Source organism: Balaenoptera ricei, chromosome 2, assembly GCF_028023285.1.
Source record: "Balaenoptera ricei isolate mBalRic1 chromosome 2, mBalRic1.hap2, whole genome shotgun sequence".
In the NCBI taxonomy this organism is placed as follows: Eukaryota; Metazoa; Chordata; class Mammalia; order Artiodactyla; family Balaenopteridae; genus Balaenoptera; species Balaenoptera ricei.
This window is the reverse complement of record NC_082640.1, coordinates 98,248,402-98,274,295: the sequence shown is the minus strand read 5'-3', so window position 1 is coordinate 98,274,295 and position 25,894 is coordinate 98,248,402. Positions and strand designations below refer to the sequence as shown.

Here is a 25,894-nt window from a genome sequence, read left to right as displayed (position 1 = left end):
TCATCATGTGAGATAAAGAGACAATGCTATATTTAACAAATAGTTACCCAGTTGTCACATTTTAAATAATCCACCCTTTTGCCACTACTTAAAAATGTTCTTTTAGTTATATTCTTAATTTTTGCATCATTTAAATTTATAGGTCTATTTCAATGATTGCAGTTTTATAATGGGTAATGCCTGGACAGCCTAGTCCTTGAAGACCTTTGAGACCAGAGGTAAAGAGGTGTTTCTCTTACCCTAAGTGGACCAGAAAGAACCCATTTTACTTGGGTGCCAAAAGACTGTTAAAATAAGTCTATCTCTTTTCTTTCCCTCTGTCTCTTCTATCATGTGTATCTAAAGTGGTAGAACACCCTAACTACTAACTTCCATTTATAACTAGGAATCCTCCCCCTCTTTCCGTAGGGTAAAAAGCAATAGTAAAATACATATGTGTTTTACCCAAACTTTGAATGTCTTCATTTTCTCTGAAATTACCCACAAGTTAAGGACATAAAGCTAACCTCTGAAACCAGAAAGTTACTTATCAATCAAATACTCAACTTAAATACCATTTCCTCAGGGAAGAATTTCCAGACAATTTGATAAAATTAATTCTTCATGTGATTATTCAGTGTAAGACTTTTTCTATAAATTTTCATTTCCTTGAGTGCAGGACCCTTGTCTGTCTTGTTTCACTGTACCTAGTACCTCACATAATACCTGTACTACAAAGGATACACAATAACTATTTTGATTAATGGATGGATTATACTTTAGTGTTTGATTAGTTCTTTGCTTCCCTGAGAGGTTATTTAATTAAGTTCCCTTAAAATAACTAAGTGATTTTAATTGGAAACACCATGAATTTATAAATGTGTTTTTGGAAGAAGTGAAATCATTATAATCTTGAATCTTTCCACCTGGGAACATGGATATCACTTTTCATTAACTTAGGCTCACTTAATGTATGTCAAAAAAAGTTTTGTTTTTCTCTTCATGTAGTTTGCTCACATTTGCAATTACATATACTCTTAAGTAGCCCATAATTTGTTCTGCTATTCTGAATGAGAGTTTTTTTCTGTATGTTATCTAAGTATTTATTACAAATATATAAAAACAATAATTTTTACTTATTTATAAGGCAACTGGTCATCTAACTGAATTCTCTCAAGTTCTAATATTTATATAGTTTTTTCTCTTCATTTTCCCAGAAAGATAATCACATAATGTGCAAATGATGTCAATATTTGTATGTCTAACAACTGGTACAGTAGTAAGCACTTAGAAAATATTGCTGAAAAATGTGTCATATGCATATGTTGGCTAAATATTTGTTGAATGAATTAACAAATGAATATATTTTAAAATATTCAAAAGAACTTTAAAAGTGTTCAAGAATTAGTGACATGAACTGAAAGTTCCTTTCACATGCTGTTATTTTGTATGTGTTTTATTTCTTTGTTCTGCCTCGCTACATGTAAAAACCCTAGTTAAAAGTAACTGGAAGGAAAAATAAAGTAACTTAAGGGAAGTTCTGCTACCACATAGGATGCAAAACTCTTAAAGAAAGCATCACACTCTTCCTAACAATGAGAAACCTCCAGGTAATGTATAAAATCATAATTTGAGCCCTTCACCAGATGCCTCACAGGTGAATTCTATCAAACATTTAGAGAAGAGCTAACACCCATCCTTCTCAAACTCCTCCAAAAAAGTGCAGAGGAAGGAACACTCTCAAACTAATTCTACAAGGCAACCATCACCCTGACACCAAAACCAGACAAAGATATTACAAAAAAAGAATATTACAGACCAATATCACTGATGAATATAGATGCAAAAATCCTCAACAAAATACTAGCAAGCAGAATCCAACAACATATTAAAAGGATCATACGCCATGACCAAGTGGGATTTATCCCAGGGATGCAAGGATTCTTCAATATATGCAAATAAATCAATGTAATACACCATATTAACAAACTGAAGAATAAAAACCATATGAGCCTCTCAATAGATGCAGAAAAAGCTTTTGACAAAATTCAACACCCATTTATGATAAAAACTCTCCAGAAGGTGGGCAGAAAGGGAACCTACGTCAACATGACAAAGGCCATATATGACAAGCCCACAGCAAACATCATTCTCAATAGTGAAAACCTGAAAGCATTTCCTCTAAGATCAGGAACAAGATAAGGATGTCCACTCTTGCCACTATTATTCAACATAGTTTTGGAAGTCCTAGCCATGACACCCAGAGAAGAAAAATAAATAAAAGGAATCCAAATTGGAAAAGAAGAAGAAAACTGTCACTGTCTGCAGATCACATGATACTATACATAGAAAATGCTAAAGATGCCACCAGAAAACAACTAGAGATAATCAATGAATTTGGTAAAGTTGCAGGGTACAAAATTAATACACAGAAATCTCTTGCATTCCTATACACCAACAACAAAAGATCAGAAAGAGAAATTAATGAAACAATCCCATTCACCATTGCAACAAAAAGAATAAAATACCTAGGAATAAGCCTACCTAAGGAGACAAAAGACCTGTACTCAGAAAACTATAAGACACTGATGAAAGAAATCAAAGAAGACACAAGCAGATGGAGAGACATACCATGTTCTTGGATTGGAAGAATCAATACTGTGAAAAAGACTATACTACCCAAAGCAGTCTACAGATTCAATGCAATCCCTATCAAATAAACAATGCCATTTTTCACAGAACTAGAACAAATAATCTTAAAATTTATATGGAGACACAAAAGACCCCGAATAGCCAAAACAATCTTGGGAAAAAAAAAAAAAAAAAAAAAAACAGAGCCGGAGGAATCAGACTTCCTGACTTCAGACTATACTACAAAGCTACAGTACTCAAGACAGTATGGTACTGGCACAAAAACAGAAATATAGATCAATGGAACAGAATAGAAAGCCCAGAGAGATAAACCGATACACCTATACTCAACTAATCTATGACAAAGGAGGCAAGGATATACAATAAAGAAAAGACAGTTTCTTCGATAAGTGGTGCTGGGAAAACTGGACAGCTACATGTAAAAGAATGAAATCAGAACACTGCCTAACACCATACACAAAAATAAACTCAAAATGGATGAAAGACCTAAATGTAAGGCCAGACACTTTAAAACTCTTAGAGGAAAACATAGGCAGAACACTCTATGACATCAATCACAGCAAGATCCTTTTTGACCCACCTCCTAGAGAAATGGAAATAAAAATAAACAAATGAGACCTAATGAGACTTAAAAGCTTTTGCACAGCAAAGGAAACTATAAACAAGACAAAAAGACAACCCTCAGAATGGCAGAAAATATTTGCAAATGAAGCAACTGACAAAGGATTAATCTCCGAAATATACAGAGAGCTCAAGCAGGTCAATATCATAAAAACAAACAACTCAATCAAATAATGGACAGAAGACCTAAATAGACATTTCTCGAAAGAAGACATACAGATGGCCAAAAGGGACATGAAAAGCTGCTCAACATCACTATTAGAGAAATATAAATCAAAACTACAATGAGGTATCACCTCACACTGGTTAGAACAGGTATCATCAGAAGAAAATCTACAAACAATAAATGTTGGAGAGGGTGTGGAGAAAAGGGAACCCTCTGTACTGCTGGTGGGAATGTAAATTGATACAGCCACTATGGAGAACAGTATGGAGGTTCCTTAAAAAACTAAAAATAGAATTACCATATGACCCAGCAACCCCACTACTGGGCATATACCCAGAGAAAACCATATTCAAAAAGACACATGCACCCCAATGTTCATTGCAGCACTATTTACAATAGCCATGTCATGGAAGCAACATAAATGTCCATCAACAGATGAATGGATAAAGAAGATGTGATATATATATACAATGGAATATTACTCAGCCATAAAAAGGAATGAAATTGGGTCATTTGTAGAGACATGGATGGACCTTGAGACTGTCATACAGAGTGAAGTAAGTCAGAAAGAGAAAAACAAATATCGTACATTAACACAGATGTGTGGACTCTAGAAAAATGGTACAGATGAACCAGTTTGCAAGGCAGAAGTAGAGACATGGATGTAGAGAACAAATGTATGGACACCAAGGGGGGAAAGGGGAAATGGGATGAATTGGGAGATTGGGATTGACACATATACACTACTATGTATAAAATAGATAACTAATGAGAACCTGCTGTATAGCACAGGGAACTCCACTTCGCTGTACAGTAAAAACTAACACAACATTGTAAAACAACTATACCAATTAAAAAAAATATTTACAAATGCAATAAACAAATAAATAATGAAAGCAAGACCCAAACATTTTATTTGTCTTGAAATATAATATCAAGAAGTAATCGATTCTTTTAATAACTAAAATCAGTAGACATAAAAAAAATTTTTTTAAATAGAGTCCTTCAGAAATTTGAGATTACAAGCCAACCAGATGATGTAGATTTCAAAGAATGAGAATTTCTTCCATTAGGAGATGGAATGCTGAACTCTTATTTTTGACAGAGCATAAGAAGAAGTAGCTGATAAGAAAATAACTAAATAATTTAACAAACTCTTAAATCTGTTTATGCCTTTGTATGACAGTTTAAAATCTCTAGATGTGTCAATCATATAGGCTACATCAATTCACCAGATTTTTTTCCAAGGGTCTCTGTACTAGGTGCTCATAAAGATTGGTGTCAGGGAAGGACACCTAAAGAATTCCCCTGAAAATGACAGACATCCAGTCTGCCCTGGATTTAGGATGGAACAGGAGAATCTGTAGAAGCCTTCCTGAGCTCTGGATCCTGCATGAGAACAAGGTGAGGATCAGCAGTCCCTAGAGAAAAGGCTACATATTACCCCCACATACCAGACCTTTCTATGCTATAAAGCAAATATTGTCTGACATTAAGCGAGGAGCAGGGGATTTATCCATACTGCAGACCAGCTCTAACATAAGGCAAAAGTCATCTGCCAATGAGAGAGAGAAAGGAAATACTTTCATGTCTGGTTACTACCCTAACACCACAAAAAAGTTGACTGCCATTTGGGGAGGAGGGAAAATCCTTTTGTGCACCAGATGCTGCTATATGATATATAGAGTGCTACTGCCACGTGTACTCAACTTTTCCCTCACTACCACCAATAAAAGGCAAAGTTAGACTGCCATGGAAAGGGAGGCAAAGAGAGAGATAACTCATCTTGCACTATGTAAAAGTCAGAAGTTGCCTGCCATTAGAGAAGGATGAGAAAAATTGAAAAAGATCTACCCCTGAGACTCACACACACAATGCCTGCCTCAGACTGATGTTGGAGCAGAAGAATAGAGATATCTCCCTGCACCCACCATGATCCTTTACCAAATCATAAGCAATAACAGTCTGTAACAAAAGAAGAAGCTAGAGCACAGAGAGAATGACTATGTTATGCAAGCATACAGGGCAGCACACAGGGCCTGCTGAAATCTTAGGGTAGAGAAGGGATAACTGAGAAAATCTTCTGGAACTCCAGGCCACAGACAAGGGCAGGGTAAGGCAGTCCACTACAACAGAAATTTGAAACCTATGGCTCACTGAAGGTAACTATAGAAACAAAAAACGTAAACTCAGTACAATTACTGACTAGACTGACTTTAGCTACACACAAATGGCTTAACAACAGTGTGCTCATTTCTGGGCATAAATTATATATACTTCAGTCTCTATTGTTCTTTTATCACAATGTGCATCATTTTAGACATAAGAGTTATAAGACATACACAGAAAAAGAAAAAAAAATCAAGAAAAATGGACCTATTGTCAAGAGATAAGACACTTAACAGAACCAGATCTAGATATGCCCAGATATAGAAACTATACTGAAACAAGCATGATTAATATGTTAAATAATCTAGTGGAAAAACTGGACAATGTACATAATCAGCAAATTTGAACAGAATTAGAAACTATAAAAAGAGATCAAATGGATATGTTAGAAATTTTTTAAAATGGATATGTTAGAAATAGTTAGAATTAGAAACTATAAAAAGAGATCAAATGGATATGTTAGAAATTTTTTAAAATATAATATCTGACCTAAAGAATTCCTTTAATAGTTCTATTAGCAGATTGGACACAGCAAAGAAAAGAAGAATTGTACTTTAAGATAGTTTGATAGAAATGATCCCAACAGAAACACAGAGGGAAAAAAGAAAAGACTAAAAAACAAACAAGTTAGCTAACAATAACAACAAAGAGAAAAAAATACATTCAAAATCTGTGAGGCAAAATAAAACATAATAATATATCTGTAATTGGAATCCCAGAGAGAGACAGACAGACAGACACAACAGGGCAGGAGAAATATTTAAAGAGATAAAGAAATCATGGCCAAGAATTTTCCAATATTTACCTATGACAATAATACACAAATACAAGAAACACAGTGGACCCTAGAGAGTATAAATTCAAAGAATAAAACTCCTAGGCATTTAATAGTTAAAAGGCTAAGATCCAAAGATAAATAGAAAATATAGAAGACTTCCATAGGGTGAAACATTTCAATCAGAGGAACAAAATTAAAATTATAGCACACCTCTCATCATACACTTTCCAAATCATGGAACAATAAAAAATATTTAAAGTACTAAAAGAAAATACTGTCAAATTAAAATTCCATACACAGCAAAAGTATCTTTTAAAAAAAGATTGTAATAAAGGGGTTTTTTCTTAGCTAAACAATAGCTGAGAAAATGTATTGCCAACAGGACTGCACTATAACAAATGTTAAAAAGTTCTTTGACAAAAGGAAAATAATACCAGATGGAAATTTAGATGTACACTAAGAATGAAGAGTACGAGGACTAATTAAAGAGTTAGCAATGAGTTAGTAAATAAAAAATATTATCTTTACATTTAATCTCTTTAGAAGATAATTTCCAGCAAATAGAAAAAAAATACTAATATATTGTGGCTTTTATAACATATATAGGACAACAACACAGTCCAAAGAGAGAGAAACAGAAATATAATGTTGTAAGATTCTTACATTACATCTAAAATGGTATAATATTATTTGATGGTACACTGAGATAAGTTAAAACTGTATATTGTAAGCCCTAGAGCAATCACTAAAAAAGGGGGGAAAAGAGATAATAAAAAATAAAACAAAAATGTGTTTGAAAGACAAAATGTCATAGTACTTTAGAAAGCATTTTGTCTGTTTTTTCTAAAGAAAAACATAATTTTACCATATGACTCAGAAATCTCACTACTGGATATTACACAAGAAGGAAAAAAACTTAGGTCTACACAAAGATCTATATGTGAAAATTAATAATACCTTTATTCATAATTTCTAAGAACTAGAAACAGTCCAACTGATTGATACATGTGATAGTTAATTTTATGTGTCAACTTGACTAGGCTGAGGGATGTCCAAATACCTGGTAAAACATTAATTCTGAGTAATTCTGAGTATGTCTGTGAGAATGTTTCTGGAATAGATTTGCATTTGAATTGGTAGACTAAGTAAAGAAGATCACCCTCACCAGTGTGGATGGGCATCATCCAATCTGTTGAAAGCCTGAAAAGAACAAAAATGCAGTGGAAGGGTGAATTTACTTTCTTTGTCTTAGCTGTGATATCCATCTTCTCCTGCCCTCAGACAGGACATCAGCATTCCTGGTTCTTGGGCCTTTCAACTCAGACCAGGATTTACACCATCAGCTCACACTATTGGAGATATGTACACACACATGTCTCCATCCTACTGATTCTGTTTCTCTGGAGAACCTTGACTAACACAATAAGTAAATTTTAGTATATCCATACAATAAATTATTACTTGTCTATACAAAGTTATATAGCTCTGATACTTATAACAACATGAATTAAATCTCAAAAAACATTACGCTAATGAAAGAAGACAAAAAATAAGACTATCTACACTATGATCCCATTTATATGACAAACTAGGAAAGACAAGACTATCAAGACCACAACTCATATCAGTTCTTTCCTTGGAGGCAAGAGTTGAGGAGAGAAGACTGACTGAAAACTGGCAGGAAGGAACAATCTGAGTAAAGGATATATTCTATGCTTTGATTTTGGTGGTGGTTATATACATATAAACATTTGTCAAAAGTCATCCAGCGATACATTTAAAAAGGGCAAATTTTATTATGTACAATTTTTACCTTAATAAAAAATTTTAAAATGCATTTTTTTAAAAAGTGACTGAAGTGACAACAGAGAGACACAAAGAATTTTTGTGAAAGGGAAGACACACCACATTCCATTGGGAGACAACATTTCATTCCCCTTTAGTCCTTTAGGTTGGCAATTCTTGCCTGTAGGAAGTGATTACTACATGCTCTCTGATATACTGTAATTAGACTAAATGCTTTGAATCGCACCTGAAATTCCTGAATCCATTGTAACACTATTAAAAATAATACTGGGTAACATTTATTTCATGATTTATATGTGCCAGGTCCTGTTTAAAGTCTTTATAGGGCTGACTTTCCAAGATGGCGGAGGAGTAAGGATGATGTAGAGTTAATCTCGCCCCACAAACACATCAAGAATACATCGACAAATGGAACAATTCTCACAGAGCACCTGCTGAACACTAGCAGAGGACCTGTGACACCAAAAAGGCCAAGAAAGATCCCCATGTAACCAGGTGGGATGGAAGAAAGAAAAAGGGAAAAGGAAGAGGAGAGGAAGCAGGATGGGACCTGCGTACCTGGCAGGGAGCTAAGGTGAGAAAAGATTCCCACACCTGAGGAAGCCCCCTCTCTAGCAGGGAGATCAGCTGGGACAGAAGCAGAGCTTTGGGGACTTGGAGGAGAGCCCAGCAACTGGTCTGTGGAAGGCAGGACAGAGTGAGACCTACACAGATGGTCTGTGCCACAGCACTGCATGCCCCAGACTGAGACAGGTGTCCATCAGTGTGCACAGGGGCCGGGTGCTGGAATGTGGGGTTTGGAGAGCAGACCTGGGGAGGGACTGCTGTTGGCTGTGAGGAGATGGCCCGAGGGGACGGGAGTGAGGGGTTCCACAACCAGGACTTCTTGTGGAGGAAGCCTGGACTGCTACAGAAGCAAAGCTCCACTACTGAGTGACATGCAAAGAGCGGTGCCCACTGCAGCCTCTCTCCTCACACACTGGCCCCTGCCTCTACAGGCACTAAGGAGGGCTCCTGCCAGAGTTGGCTCACATGGCCCTGCCGTCTCCTCCTCCATCATCCTCCCCAAAGCCTCGGTGACCCACTTACCCCGATCACAGCCTGATGTGTTTGCGTTTTCCGATCGCTACGCCAGCACCCTCCTGCCTGGGTGGCCCACTCACCCCCATCACCACGTTGGCTTCTTCCTGCCTGATGGGCTCGTGTTCTCCAGCAACCTCTGGATCCAACTCTGGTGGGAGGAACACAGGCAGAGGTGAAGGTGAAACCACAGCTGAGCCCCAATGGCCATGTGACTAAAGAAGAAGAGGTGAAATCTCTCCTCACGGCTGCGCAGACCAGAGTTACACCATACCTGATGGCTTCCTAAATTCAGTGCCTGCAAAAAATCGGAAAGGACAACAAGTGCTCCTGCAGCTGTGATGGGTCTGACTTTAGCAGCTGTAGGCTTTGTGGGCAGGTACACATGGGGGTTGGGCCAGGCAAGAGTCTAATCTGCCTCCTTAGCTCCCACAGTGGTTCCAGGTGCATGATTACTGCAGTCCTGGGACATGACCTCAGCAGATCTGTGCTGGTGGCCCGGTGAAAACAATGCCTGGGAGTCACCAGGGCCAATTGCTGGCATATCCACAGTTAAGGTGGGACTGAGAGCAGTGCCAACACCAGTGTATTTTGTAAGCCTACACAATGGGCAAAAGGGGACATAACAGAGTACATTCACAGGTGAACAGATCCAGAGGAGTAATACTCAATGGCTTCTCTCCCAGTGGGAGTGCTCCAATCCTGCCTACCTCACACTGTAGATAAGAAACACTGCTAGGAAACAGATCAGGGGGCCTCTACTCAAACAACTAGTGAGCAGACCCTGTCCCTGACAGGGCAGTGACAGCCACAGAGCAAAGGGGCGGCCCCACTCAATATCCAGGGCATGCTCTGGTCACCACAACACCAGTCAAACCCCCTATCAAGAGGATAGTGGCACAAGCCTCTGGACCAACCTCACGCACCAGGGGACACAAACCAGAAGCAAGAGGAACTACAGTCCTGTAGCCTGTGGAAAGGAAACCACAAACACAGTAAGTTAGACAAAATGAGGTGACAAAGAAATATGTTGCAGATAAAGAAGCAAGATAAAAACCTACAGTAACAACTAAATGAAGAGGAGATATGCAATTTACCTGAAAAACAATTCAAGGTAATGATAGTAAAGATGATCCAAGATCTCGGAAAGAGAAAAGGAGGCATGGATTGAGAAGATACAAGAAATGTTTAACAAAGGCCTAGAAGAACTGAAGAACAAACAAACAGAGATGAAAAATAACTGAAATGAAAAATACACTAGAAGGAATCAATAGCAGAATAACTGAAGCAGAAGAATGAATAAGTGAGCTGGAAGACAGAATGGTGGAAATCACTGCCATGGAACAGAATAAAGAAAAAAGAATGAAAAGAAATGAGGACAGCCTCAGAGACCTCTGGGACAACATTAAACACACCAACATTCGAATTATAGGGGTCCCAGAAGAAGAAAAAGAGAAAGGGCCTAAGAAAATATTTGAAGAGATTATAATTGAAAACTTCCCTAACATGGGAAAAGAAATAGTCACCAAAGTCCAGGAAGCACAGAGAGTCCCAGACAGGATAACCCCAAGGAAGAACACACCAAGATACATATTAATCAAACTAACAAAAATTAAATAGAAAGAAAAAATATTAAAAGCAACAAGGGAAAAGCAACAAATAACATACAAGGGTATCCCCATATGGTTATCAGCTGATATTTCAACAGAAACTCTGCAGGCCTGAAGGGAGTGGCATGATACATTTAAAGTGATGAAAAGGAAAAATCTATAACCAAGAATACTCTACTCATCAAAGCTCTCATTCAGATTTGACAGAAAAATCAAAAGCTTTACAGAAAAGCAAAAGCTAAGAGAATTCAGCACCACCAGACAAGCTTACAGCAAAAGTAAAGGAACTTCTCTATGCGGGAAAGAGACCAGCAACTTAAAACAGCCTTATAAATATAAAGACTGCTATATCATCACTTCATGGGAAATGCAAACTGAAAAACTACAATAGATACACACACAAAAAAGAAAAAGTAACACAAACACAACACTAAAGAGGGTCATCAAACCACAACAGAACAAAAGAGGAAGGGAAGAAAAAAACCTACAAAAACAAACCCAAAGCAATTTTTTAAATGGCAATAGGAACACACATATTGATAATTACCTTAAATGTAAATGTAGTAAATGCTCCAACCAAAATATAGAGACTGGTTGAATGGATACAAAAACAAGACTCATACATATGCTGCCTACAAGAGACCCACTTCAGACCTAGGGAAACATACAGACTGAAAGTGCAGGGATGAAAAAAGATATTCCATGCAAATGGAAATCAAAAGAAAGCTGGACTAGCAATACTCATATTAGACAAAATAGACTTTAAACTAAAGACTCTTACAAGAGACAAGGGAGGACACTACATAATGATCTATCCAAGAGGAAGATATAACAATTGTAAATATATGCACCCAACATGGGAGCAACTCAATATATAAGGCAAATGCTAACAGTTGTAAAAGGGGAAATTGACACTAACACAATAATAGTGGGGGACTTTAACACCTCCCTTTCATCAATGGAGAGACCATCCAGACGGAAAATCAATAAGGAAACACAGGCCTTATATGACACATTAGAGCAGATGGACTTAACTGATATTTATAGAACGTTTGACAAAAGCAGCAGAATACACATTCTTCTTATATGCACATGGAATATTGTCCAGAATTGATCACATGCTGGGCCACAAAGCAAGCCTTGGTAAATCTCAGAAAATTGAAGCCATATCAAGCATCTTTTCCAACCACAACACTATGAGATTAGAAACCAATGACAGGGAAAAAAAAACATAACACAAACACATGGAGGCTAAACAGTATGTTACTAAATAACCAATGAATCACTGAAGAAATCAAAGAGGAAATCAAAAAAATACCTAGAGACAAATGACAACAAAAAAACGATGACCCAAAACGAATGGGATGCAGCAGAAGCAGTTCTAAGAGGGTAGTTTATAGCAGTACAATTTTACCTCAAGAAACAAGAAAACTCTCAAATAAACAACCTAACCTTACACCTAAAGCAACTAGAGAAAGAAGAACAAACAAAACCCAAAGTTAGTAGAAGGAAAGAAATCATAAAGCTCAGAGCAGGAATAAATGAAATAGAGACAAAGAAAACAATAGCATAAATCAATGACCCTAAAAGCTGGTTCTTTGAGAAGTTAAACAAAATTGATAAACCTTTAGCCAGACTCATCAGGAAAAAAAGGGAGAGGACTCAAATCAAAGAAATTAGAAATGAAAAAGAAGTTACAGTGGACACCACAGAAATACAAAGGATCATAAAAGACTACTACCAGCAACTCTACACCAATAAAATGGACAACCTAGAAGAAATGGACAAATTCCTAGAAAGATACAACCTGCCAAGACTGAACCAGGGAGAAATAAAAAATATGAACAGACCAATCACAAGTACTAAAATTGAAATTGTGATTTAAAAACTCCCAACGAACAAAAGTCCAAGACCAGATGGCTTCACAGGCGAATTCTATCAAACATTTAGAGAAGACTTAACACCCATCCTTCTGAAACTGTTCCAAAAAATTGCAGAGGAAGGAAAACTCCCAAACTCATTCTATGAGGCCACTATCACCTTAATACCAAAAGCAGACAAAGATACCACAAAAAAAGAAAATTACAGGCCAATATCACTGATGAACATAGACACAAAAATCCTCAACAAAATACTAGCAATCAGAATCCAACAATACATTAAAAGGATCATACACCATGATCAAGTGGTATTTATCCCAGGAATGCAAGGATTTTTCAATATCTGCAAATCAATTAGTGTGATACACCACATTAACAAATTAGAAGAATAAAAACCATATGATCATCTCAATAGATGCAGAGAAAGCTTTTGACATAATTCAACACTGATTTATGAAAAAAACTCTCCAGAAAGTGGGCATAGAGGAAATATACCTCAACATGTAAAGGCTATATATGACAAACCTACAGCTAACATCATACTCAAAAGTGAAAAGCTGAAAGCATTTCCTCTAAGATCAGGAGCAAGGAGCAAGAGAAGAATGTCCACTCTAGCCACTTTTATTCAACATCGTTTTGGAAGTCCTAGCTACGACAATCAGAGAAGAAAAGGAATCCAGATTGGAAAAGAAGAAGTAAAACTGTCACTGTTGGCAGCCAACATGATACTATATGTAGAAAATCCTAAAGATGCTACCAGAAAACTACTAGAGCTCATCAATGAATTAGGTAAAGTTGCAGGTTACGAAATTAATACACATAAATCTCTTGCATTTCTATACGCTAACAACAAAAGGTTAGAAAGAGAAATTAAAGAAATCATCCCATTTACGATCATGTAAAAAAGAATAAAATACCTAGGAATAAACCTACCTAAGGAGACAAAAGACCTGTATTCTGAAAAGTATAAAATGCTGATGAAAGAAATTGAAGACGACACAAAAGATCAAAAGATATACCATGTTCTTGGACTGAAAGAATCAATATTGCCAAAATGACTACACTACCCAAAGCAACCTACAGATTCAGTGCAATCCCTATCAAATTACCAATGGCATTTTTCACAGAACTAGAACAAAAAATCCTAAAATTTGTATGGAGACACAAAAGACCCTGAATAGCCAAAGCAATATTGAGAAATAAAAATGGACCTGGGGGCTTCCCTGGTGGTGCAGTGGTTAAGAATCTGCCTGCCAATGCAGGGGACACGGGTTCGAGCCCTGGTCTGGGAAGATCCCACATGCCGCGGAGCGACTAAGCCCGTGAGCCACAACTACTGAGCCCGTGCGTCTGGAGCCTGTGGTCCACAACAAGAGAGGCCGCGACGGTGAGAGGCCCGCGCACCGCGATGAAGAGTGGCCCCCCCTCGCCGCAACTAGAGAAAGCCCTCGCACAGAAACGAAGACCCAACACAGCCATAAATAAATAAATAAATTTATAAATTTATTAAAAAAAAAAAAAAATGGACCTGGGGGAATCAGGCTCCCTGACTTCAGACTATACTACAAAGCTATAGTCATCAAAACAGTTTGGTACTGGCACAAAAATAGAAATATAGGTCTATGGAACAGGATAGAAAGCCCAGAAATTAACCCACACATCTATGGTCAATTAATCTACGAAAAAGGAGGCAAGACTATATAATGGAGGAAAGACAGTCTCTTCAATAAATGGTGCTGGGAAAACTGGACAGCTACATGTAAAAAAATGAAATTAGAACACTCTTTGACACCATACACAAAAATAAACTCAAAATGGATGAAAGACCTAAATGTAAGACCAGACACAATAAAACTCTTAGAGGAAAATATAGTCAGAACATTCTCTGACATAAATTACAGCAATATCGTTTTTAATCCATCTCCCAGAATAATGGAACTAAAAACAAAAATAAACAAATTGGAACTAATTAAACTCAAAAGCTTTTGCACAGCAAAGGAAACCATAAACAAAATGAACAAACCCAGAGAATGGGAGAAAATATTTGCAAACGATGCAACCTAAAAGGGATTAGTCTCCAAAATTTACAAATAGCTCATGCAGCTTAATATCAAAAGAAAAAAATCTACCCAATCAAAAAATGGGCAGAAGACCTAAATAAACATTTCTCCAAAGAAGACATACACATGGCCAAGAGGCATGTGAAAAGCTGTTCAACATCGTTAATTATTAGAGAAATGCAAATCAAAACTACAATGAGGTATCACCAGACACCAGTCAGAATGGCTATCATCAAAAAGTCCACAAAGAGTAAATGCTGGAGAGGGTATGGAGAGAAGGGAACCCTCCTACACTGTTGGTGGGAATGTAAATTGGTACAGCCACTACAGAGAATAGTATGGAGGTTCCGTAGAAAACTAAAAAATAGAGCTACCACATGATCTTGCAATCCCACTCCTGGGCATATATTTGGGGAAAAACATGGTCTGAAATAATACATGTCCCCCAATGTTCACTGCAGCACTGTTTAGAATAGCCAAGACATGGAAGCAACATAAATATCCATCGACAGATGAATGGATAAAGAAGATGTGGTACATATATACAATGGAATATTACTCAGCCATTAGAAAGAATGAAATAATGCCATTTGCAGCGACATGGATGGACCTAGAGATTGTCATACTGAGTGAAATAAGTCAGACGAAGACAAATATCGTATGATATCAGTTATGATGCATGCGGAATCTAAAGAAAGGGTAAAAATGAACTTATCTACAAAACAGAAATAGAGTTACAGATATAGAAAACAAACTTATGGTTACCGGGGGTAAGAGGGGGAGGTATAAATTGGGAGATTGGTATTGACATATACACACTACTATATATAAAATAGGGGCTTCCCTGGTGGCGCAGTGGTTGAGAGTCTGCCTGCCAATGCAGGGCACACGGGTTCGAGCCCTGGTCTGGGAAGATCCCACATGCCACGGAGCAGCTAGGCCCGTGAGCCACAATTACTGAGCCTGCGCGTCTGGAGCCTGTGCTCCGCAACAAGAGAGGCCGCAATACTGAGAGGCCCGCACACCGCGATGAAGAGTGGCCCCCGCTTGCCACAACTAGAGAAAGCCCTCGCACAGAGACGAAGACCCAACACAGCCAAAAATAAATAAATAAATAAAGTAAACAATGCGTTTAAAAAAAATACATTTAAAAAAAAAATTAGATAACTAAGAAGGACCTACTGTATAGCACAGGGAACTCTACTCAATACTCTGTTATGGCCTATATGGGAAAATAATCTAAAAAAGAGTGCATATATGTATACGTATCACTGATTCACTTCGCTGTACATCTGAAACTAACACAACATTGTAAATCAACTATACTCCAATAAAAAGTTAAGTAAATAAATAAAGTCCTTACAGGTATTATTTAATTTAATCCTAAAAATAACTCTATGAGGCAGATGCTATTATTCCTGCATGTAGATGAGATAAGCAAGGCCCTAAGACGTGGAGAACTGGGAAGCCCAGGCACTCTGACTCTTTATCTTGTCCCAGTGCCTTTTGTCTCCCTCACCACAGATCCACTTCCCAGTCTTCCCCACCCTGCTGGGACCCTGGAAAGCTGACTTGGAGTATGGACTCCAGTGAAGATTTCTCTTTCCCTCCAGCTTCTGGTTAAGTTCAGCAAATAAAAGAAGGCAGAAGAGGGATATCTGCATATTTATTACTCTGGTTTCCGCCTTGTAAGGTGGCTGCTGGCATCAGGCCTTCCTCTATCAAAGGTTACAACTTCTGTTAGGTGCCATATACTCTCTGAGTTCTAGTAACTATTCCTCTGACGTCATTACTCTGGAAATCCTAGGTATTACACTAGTCCTTTAACGGACAATTGCACCTAGGGTGCTTTCACAAACTTCAGAGTGAGTGCCTTCTTAAAGTTTATGCCCTCCGTCCCTAGCCCCATCCCTCATGCCCAACTATCTAGTGTACCATCTGTTTTCTGCTGGGACACTGACCAGTACATGTTCTAACTATGATCTACTGCTCTACATTGCCTCCTCAAATGCTCAGAAATAGTAAATGAAATGGTCCTGCAAGATGATGACCACAGGGTCAAGGCTAAGGGGCTCAATCTAGAAGCAACACATTTTTTAAATAAAATAAATGGGAAAAAAAAAGTATTTGACAAGTTGATTTTCATGACAAAATTACTGGTCTATTCTTGAATGGTTTGAAAATTGTTTCTATAGTGTGCCCTGATGTATTTTTTGAACAAAGGATACCGTTGGATTCAAAGCAACATAGGGGCCATCACTGACAAATATTTATACCACTAAAATAAGCTTCCATGTCCACTGAAATCATCTTGGAGTTTGTAACATGCTAATCGTCAAGCAAACTGCATACAAATTCTACCTCAGTAGCTCTGAGGTAGGATCCTGAAATCAACATTTTAATAGGCATTCCAGATGATTCCAACGCACATGATCCATGGATTACACCTAGAGATGGAACTAGGCTGTTATTCTATTGAATCTTCATAGAATTGGCATATTTTTTGCTGATTCCATGATATTTTTTATACTTTCTCAATTATCCATACCATCGCCAGGTGCAACTAGGTTCACTTGATAGAAGCCATGGAAATGGCAACTGGTGGCCAGAAGATACAAATATTCTGAAGTGCAGTGGAAGATCTCACCAACCCACACGTCCAATGGAGAATAAAACAAAACAGAACAACAAAAAACAATACACTACTACAATATTAGTGAATAAGAAAGACTCATGGGTATGAGGCCCTTATATCTTTCATAATAAAGATAAAGATTCATAATAAAGATTCTTTATTAAGTGGTAGAATTTAAGGTGCCATGACAGCTCAGTGGATGAAGCTATTTTTAGGTAGCCTGCCTTTATACTGTCACACAAATCATATTTCAAATTTGTCAAGTTCACTCTGAGTATAGCATCTTACTAGCACTAAAGTTAGACAAATCTTTAAAAGCATCAAATTTCTATCCTCAAGCTACAGTAATTTAAGATGATAGAGTTGAAAATAAAGGCTATGAAACATATGACACAAATTACTACTCTTCCTTTATATACTCTTTTCAAATCACATTCATTACAATGACATTTATCATATACTTAATTTAAAATATTTCCTATACTTCAATGAAAAAATTAAAAATAAATAAAATAGTTCTTATCTTTGCAACTACATACTTTTCATAAATAATACACGAGAGAACTCTGAGTATAAATTCCTTTGTTTTGAATGATGGTTTGCTTCTTTTGGTAACATATGCTTAAATAATACAGCTTTATCTGTCCTAGGAGAATCTTTCTTGTAGTTGTTTTCTATTTTGTGTGAGGAAACTTGCAAGCTGAATGCTACATTAACATACATTTAATGAGGCCATGAGATGACATGTAAAACACTGACTGCCCCTTCCCTTCCAAATATTTAAATAGAAAAATCTATTCAAATTACAACTTTCAGGTTCTCTGGCAAATGACATCATGCAGCAATTTAAGGGTAGACTTGGTGAAGCAACGATACAGCTTTGTCATCTCACTTTTCTCTCAGTATAAGCAAACCAGGTTCTGCAGCTGAAAGTTTCGAATAATTCCGAGTCCAATTTTTTTTCTTCAGTAAAGAAAATAACAGTGGGATTATGATGATTTGAAGCTACAAAGCAAATAATGTCAATCTTGTAGAGCCCTGTTCTGTACCACCTGACTTTCAGAAACAACCATTTCATAAAAGCCCCATCTACTTTTGTTTTAATTTACAATTATTGAAATTTTAATAAGGATTTTGCGGTAATATCAGGCATCACATAATGCCAGGGAGGAATTATAACTTTATTGCAGCCCACACTGACAGCCAATTCATAAAAATGAATGACATTTTATATCATAACATCTCATAGGCCATTCAGAATGTTAATAGCTTACTTCATCTTTCTTTAGAATAATGAGGCAGACAGTATAACAATATTCAACGTGAAAATGAAGATTAAGAAAATTTGAATTGAGGCAGGAAAGCAACATTTAACAGGATTCAAACAACATTCAGATTAAAAGTTTCAATTAAAACACTGTTAGTAAGATTTTTATCACAAAAGCAAAGCTTTGCCACCAGGACCAATCACTGTTTTGAAGAATATTTATCTGCAGACACATTTAGTTCTTCAACCTCTATTTCTAAAATGTTCCAAAGTTTCTTACCCAGTTCAGCAATGCAGATTCATTGGCTCAGATAGAACTATAAAAGGTCATTAAATTAAAATACTTGCAAAAGACACCTTATAGACACATAACCAAAATAATATTTATCTTTGTGAAAACCATTCTTTAATCAAATAGCCTTAAACTTCTACACATTTTAAAATTCTGTAGTTTACCTTTGGATTGAGGTTAATCAAAAGACAGTTGAGGGTATGTGAATTTTTAAAAAATGTATATATGATTTATAAATATAAATTTATATAAATACAAAATATATTACATAATAATACATTATATTATATATATTATGTATTTTCTACTTCCATATATATGGAATTAAAAATACAAAAACCATGAAGAATGAATGAAACAAAGTGAGATACTCACAGTAGCATATAAAACTTGAAACTGGTTATCCACCTTTGTAAAACTGTATAGCAATACCAAAATAGGGTATTTTTAGTTGTCTGTATATTTGTACAGAATTGAGAAATTCATTTTCATCATCTATGAATTTGAAGTATCAATACAGAACATTTTTACTTAGTTGGGGTGCCCAAACTGCCAGAATGAAGCAGACAGAGAAAGCAGTCAAGGCTAGCCACAGATGGGGATAAATGGGTTTCGCATTCTGAAGCTGAATACAAATTGAGGAAGGTAAAAGTGTTAGGGACAGATTAGCTGTGTCTAATAGACTTCTAATACCAATAATATAATAAGTAAAGAGAATGATAATGTGTCATTTTTGAGTGTTGTCGTATATCTTGTGTGGTTTATTTATGATGTCAGAAGAAACAAAGATACTAGAAAATACAATCATGTTATTTCACATTTTAAAACTAAGATTTATTATCATCTAATTAAATTTGTTCCTCATTTTTCAAGGTGTTAGAATAGTATCAATTCCCTTTAATGAGTGCTATGTCATCATTAGTCATTTGAGATTTTCCAGAAACTTGTCTATTTAGTAACAGTACTTAAAATTTTTTTCATTCTTCTTATTTGGATGGATTTTTTCTTTCCTATTCAGATGACTGCAGGGTTTCTTGACAAATTTTTTTAAATTTTCTGACTTATGCTAACTGCACATTTGTTTTCATGTATTACCTAACTGTAAGAAATCTTCAGAAAACAGTCCGCATTTTCATTCAGTGATTCAATTACCATGAACTCTTAGGGGTAATTAAATATTTTATGATGGTACTATTACATAGCTACTTTTAAATAGATTTAACACTTTGTTGAATTCTTCAAATTTAACACATTTTGTTAATTTTTTCTTGGAAAATCTCCCTATACCCATCCATTGTATTTAATATTTATTCCATTAACACATTATAACGTCTTTTATGTGTAACTTCTGACTATGAATAAAAGGAATAATTGCTTCCATTTTCTTTCCTTTTCATTATTACCCTAGCTTCACATACTATGATACACATTGTATTTTGGATCCTAATCTTAGGAAATCAAAGTCCATCCTTCCTTTTTAGAGATGGTGACCTCTAAACTTTATCTTTTTATACAGTACTTTTGTTTTTTGTTTGTTTTTTATGTTCTAAATGTCATGGGTTTACTTTATTTTACTCTGATGCAAAACCAAAGATTCCACTACCACAGAGAGGCCAATATATTACAAGGTCATGAAAAAGTGGTGTGGGACATGCAGGACACGATGGACAACTGGAGGGTTGGGTCACCTCCTTTGTTACGAGACACTACACCGTCTCTGAGGAAAACATTTAAAACAACACTGCAGAACTGAACTGAAATGTGGCACAAACATGACAACTTCTGGGCATGCCTTCAAGCACCTCCCTTAGGATGGACTCAATATCTAGCCCTCAGTGTGGGAAGGATTATATTTCTTTGGAAGAATAAAAGTTCACACTTTTGAAATTTCACAGAATTTTAAGCCAAAACATAGTGGGTTCATTTCTCTTCACCTCCAGGGACAAAGCTGATGCTTTACTCAAAACCACATTAAGCTTCTAGTTCAAATCCCAGCCCAACCTTGTGCCCTCCTGCATTAAAGTTCTTTCCATTGATTATTGCTGACAGGGTCAGTTTCACTCCTGGTCGAAGGGTCTGAGTATGACCCAGTCCAATCAGACTGGCATTATTTACTTTAGCAGACAGAGAAGTTCTACAATCCAGCTTGTACTTAGCAGCAATGCCAAAATGGCTGTTAGTACTGCCGGCCATCCACGCAAGGTTTATTGATGTTTCAATCTTCTCGTTCACTTTCTGGTAGATTGACCCTCCAGATTCAGTGCCATCATTCACATGAGTGTGCAGCTGGAAGTCTGCGGCCTTGTAACCCAGGGCGAAATTATTCTGAGACAGTTTGGATTTGGCTGTGTCAAAACTCATCTGATGGCCAGCAAGCCAACCTTCAAAGGCCAACACAGCCCAGCCATAGATGGTTGGTCCAGGAAAATCTATATCAAAGTTACTGCCAAGACTGAAACAATCCCATTTATAGGAGGCCTTCAATTTCCCACTCTTCTTTCCTGTGTTCAGTACAAATATGGTATCAAAAGAGTCAGTTTCAACCCTTCAGCCAACTTATTCTCCAAAGAGATTTCTGTCCCAAGAGTACTGTCTGTGTTCTACCTTTGGGTGAAGGTCAGTCCATAGTTACAGATCTTGTATTTGGTCTCTAGGTTGCCTGATCCTTTCCCTGTATCAGTGTAAGCATGACCAGATGTAGAAAATTCCACTCCACTACATGACTTGGTTCTCAGATCTATTTTGACCATGCCAAACCCATATCCTTTGTTGAAGACGTCCTTGGCAGCCTTTCCTAGGTCACAGTAAGTCAGTGTGTTATACATATCTCTGACCGGAGGTCCTGTCCACTCTGTCAGGAGGGCCTGTCCACTCCCTATACAGTAAGTTTTAAGTGATATCTACTGTTGTTAAAGAATGTATCTTTGAAATCAATGCGATTTACTGTTCAGTCTCACAAGGACAAAGACAACATATATTTTCCAAAGTTTTAAAATGAAAAGAGAGACATCAGCCTCCTTTGCCGGCCCTAGTTGTCCTTGTTGATACCTGAATAAGTAACTTAATATTTTTGAACATTAACTTGTCTCAGACATAAAATGGGTATATCCTTTTTGTTTTACTTTGGTAAATAAGTAGGCTAGATTGACCTATTTTCCCCTCTTTTCTTTCTTGTCAAATTGGAGCAGTTTTAAAAACTGCTAAATTTCAAAAGAGTAAAATAACTTTCAGGAATGCTGTGGATCAAATCAAGGAGAGAAGATGCAAAGAAGGGGTAGTGCAACCATTTAAGTAAAACAGTCAGAAATAATGAGTTAGATGTCAAGTTTGGCCCAGAAAAGCACACAATATGGTGGCTAAAGAATGGGTTTTAGAGTCATATTAACATAGATCTGAATCAAATTTACATTGTGGCTTATTTTTAATATAAATTTATTTATTTATTTATTTATTTACTTATTTATCTTTGGCTGTGTTGGGTCTTCGTTGCTGCACGTGGGCTTTCTCTAGTTGCGGCGAGCAGGGGCTTCTCTTCGTTGTGGTGCGCGGGCTTCTCATTGAGGTAGCTTCTCTTGTTGCGGAGCATGGGCTCTAGGTGTGTGGGCTTCACTAGTTGTGGCTCACGGCTCTAGAGCGCAGGCTCAGTGGTTGTGGTGCATGGGCTTATTTGCTCCGCAGCATGTGGAATCTTCCCGGACCAGGGCTTGAACCCGTGTCCCTTGCATTGACAGGCAGATTCTTAACCACGGCGACACCAGGGAAGCCCTACATTGTGGCTTTTGACACATTACCTCTTACCTCCTTGTGTCTGGTTTTGTTTTGTTTTGTTTTGATAAATAAAATAGGGATAATAAAACCTGCTTCTGAATGTGGGTATAAGAATTAAATAAAATCATGGAGGCGAAGCGATCAGCACAGTACCTAGCAAATAACTATTTGTATTTTTATGTACTAGCTTCCATTCATTTGAGACTTAATGACAAGATGGCATGAAACAAAGAAAACCTACCCTGGCAGTATTACTCACAAGTGACCTTTCTGTTTCAGAGTATTTTAGTAAAGTTTTGCACCGTATTTGAGACTTCATTTATGTAAAATTCAAGCAGCTCCTCTAAGAAATAGCTCAAACCAACCCTTGTGAAAAATGCCCCTTTCTCGACGAAACTGCTTTGAAGATGATGAATGTAAAACTGTCTAGGTGTGCAAATCTAGACGTGCAGTTTTCTAATGCAGCTGTAGAATTAATCTGATAAAATAACATTATAAATCACTGCAAATGTACACAGTGTAGCTTCTAAAAATTAAATTGGCATTCTTGTCTGAGTTGTGAAAATTATGTATTATGGCTTAGATTGTGTCAAGTAAACAGTTCTGGCGGAGTAGGGGAAAGAAAGACATAAATCGAATCTTTCTGACTAATGATTTAAATAAAGGGATAATTTGATTTAATTCGTATCTCATTGATCCTAACTCTAGTCAACTTCCGATTAGCTGTGAGTGGAGATGCATAAGGCAAACAATTCAAATAGTTTAGGAACTGATGTGGCAAGTGATACTATGTCAGTCAAAGAACCTCTAGCCTCTCCTCAATGAAAAGAAAGAGATTGGCTACTCACTGGAAATCATGAGCTAACTTAAGCGGTATTCAAGAGATATATCCATAGGTAATGACAAATCAGACTTATCATTTGGATGAGTGAGTCATAGACAGTATTATGGAAAGAAGATAGCTTGGTTAACTTATGAAATAAAAATGAAAAGAAAAAGAAAAAAAAGGCCAAAGAACTCACAGATATATAATCTAGACAAAACTCTCTGGCAGCACCCTGGCTGGCCGAACTCATTGGCATTAGATCCAGCCCAAATTTAGCTTGAATCTCTATACAGTCACTTATTAGCTGTGCTATGTTTAGCAAGCCGCTTAACATCTCTGAGCCTCGTCTTTGTCATCAGTAAATAAGAATAACAACACTTCATCCACATTGTCGTAAAAAGGATTACAGATAAAATATGCAAAGCATATTAGCAAAAAAGTAAGTACTCTATAAATGGTAGTTATTCTTATAAATTGATGATGGTGATGATTACCCCTTGCTTACAAATTGCCCATTTTTGAGAGCCCTTAAGATTCTTTTCTCTCAGGAGGCGGCCCTTTATGTTTGTTTTAACTGGATTTCACTTATGTATAAATGAATGGAAGTAGAAAATAATATAATTTGAATTTATACAATCTTGTATTTCCACCCATACCCCAGCCCCGACCCTGGTTGGTATTACGAAAAGATAGGAAGCTGATGCAGAAGCCCTCGCATTTATTCTAATCAAGCCTGGTCAAGAACGGAGAAACCAAACCTCATTGGTTATCTTCTAAAAAATTACAGAATTAAATGAAAATAGTTATACATGACAAGGTTTTACCAGTTTATAATTACAAAGCAAGGTCATATTATTTGGTAGTCCTGAAATTACAACTCAGAATCCCATCCCACTACTCTGCAGCGATTTGTTCTTTAGTCTTACTTCCCCAAATACTTTCTAGATACCTCAGAGTAGGCTTATATATTCCACATATCTGTTATGATGCCCCTTACAGCTCAACCATCCATTTGGCTGGCTCCACTGCTGACCACCTCCCTGGTTCTTGAAGCACATACATATGTGCTAGAACATCTGGGATGACTTTGTTCTGTATGAGAGACAAACACTTTCCTGAATTCTCAACAGTGATAGCTGAGACAATGCTGCAATACTTAAACAAGATTTACAAAAGTTAAAGAATAAAAGAAGAAATATTAGTGCAGTGCAGATAGTGAAGTGGTGCTAGATGTGACCAGGACACAAGTACACAAATTTAGACCCAGGCCCATTCTTAACAGTTTCCAATAGGCTGTCACCTGCCTGGTTTCCTGAGTGCGGCCCTGAAGCACAAAGTGAATTACTTTTTGCAAAATGTCATATTCTTTTCTAACTGCCCCTATTCCAAGGGCAATAACCACAAAATTCAGAGAGGAAAACACCTCATGACCAGAGCCCCAGATCATCTTTCCAGACCTCATTTCTTGTCTCCTCTTGCAAGAAAGATTTATGCTCAGTATTTCCAAAGCTCTCAGAGGACACCCATCTCCACGTCCTGAGGTGAACCTACTTGATGAGTATCCATGGAATAATTCCAGCACATACAATTGCAGGATATTGTATGCTAAAGCTGGGTACTCAGCCAATTCTAGGACACCAGCTGACTGGTCCAGGTTGAGTTTCTGTTACCCAGCCCAATCTCCTTTTTACTATTTTTCCACTGCTATGGGGTGAAAATCAGGCTTGCGTATCTTTTTTTTTGCAATCTCTGTGGCACCTGTTGCCAATCTAATAAAAGACTTGCTGTACAAGATAAAATACAAACATTCCCACCAAGATTAAGTGAAAATTTTCAGAGATGGTGAAATCTATATCCTTACATAAAAAGGAAACCATTAGCTGACCACAAAGCAGAATATATGCATAGCCAGACTCCCATTCATATGTACTAACCAGAATACTTGTCTAGCTGGTCTGAAAATTTCTATTCACCGGTTTCTCACTTTTATCACTGATTTTTAGGAGGAAAGTTTCCATTTCTTTTGAAATCCAGGGATAATCTGTCAGCATTTCTTAATAATCTACATTAAAACTTTTGACATTCACTAACACCAAAAAAGTTTGTTAAAAATAAAAGGAGTCTTTTTTTTTAAGTTAACTCATGCTTTTCTCAGGGATAATTGGTGGATACTTGCTTTACATTTGCATAATTAAATGACCATAGTTTTGCAATTTTTTCATTAAAAAGGAAATCCTCAAACGTAAATTCATGTTACAACCTCTTTAAGACAGAAAACTGCCCAGAGCTTTGAAATTACTGTCTT

At 36.9% G+C, this 25,894-nt stretch overlaps 1 pseudogene; it reads right to left on the bottom strand.

Annotated features, from left to right (window-relative positions):
• Positions 1-20,905: 20,905 nt before the first annotated feature.
• On the bottom strand, positions 20,906-21,820 carry LOC132360472 (voltage-dependent anion-selective channel protein 3-like; annotated as a pseudogene).
• Positions 21,821-25,894: the final 4,074 nt, after the last annotated feature.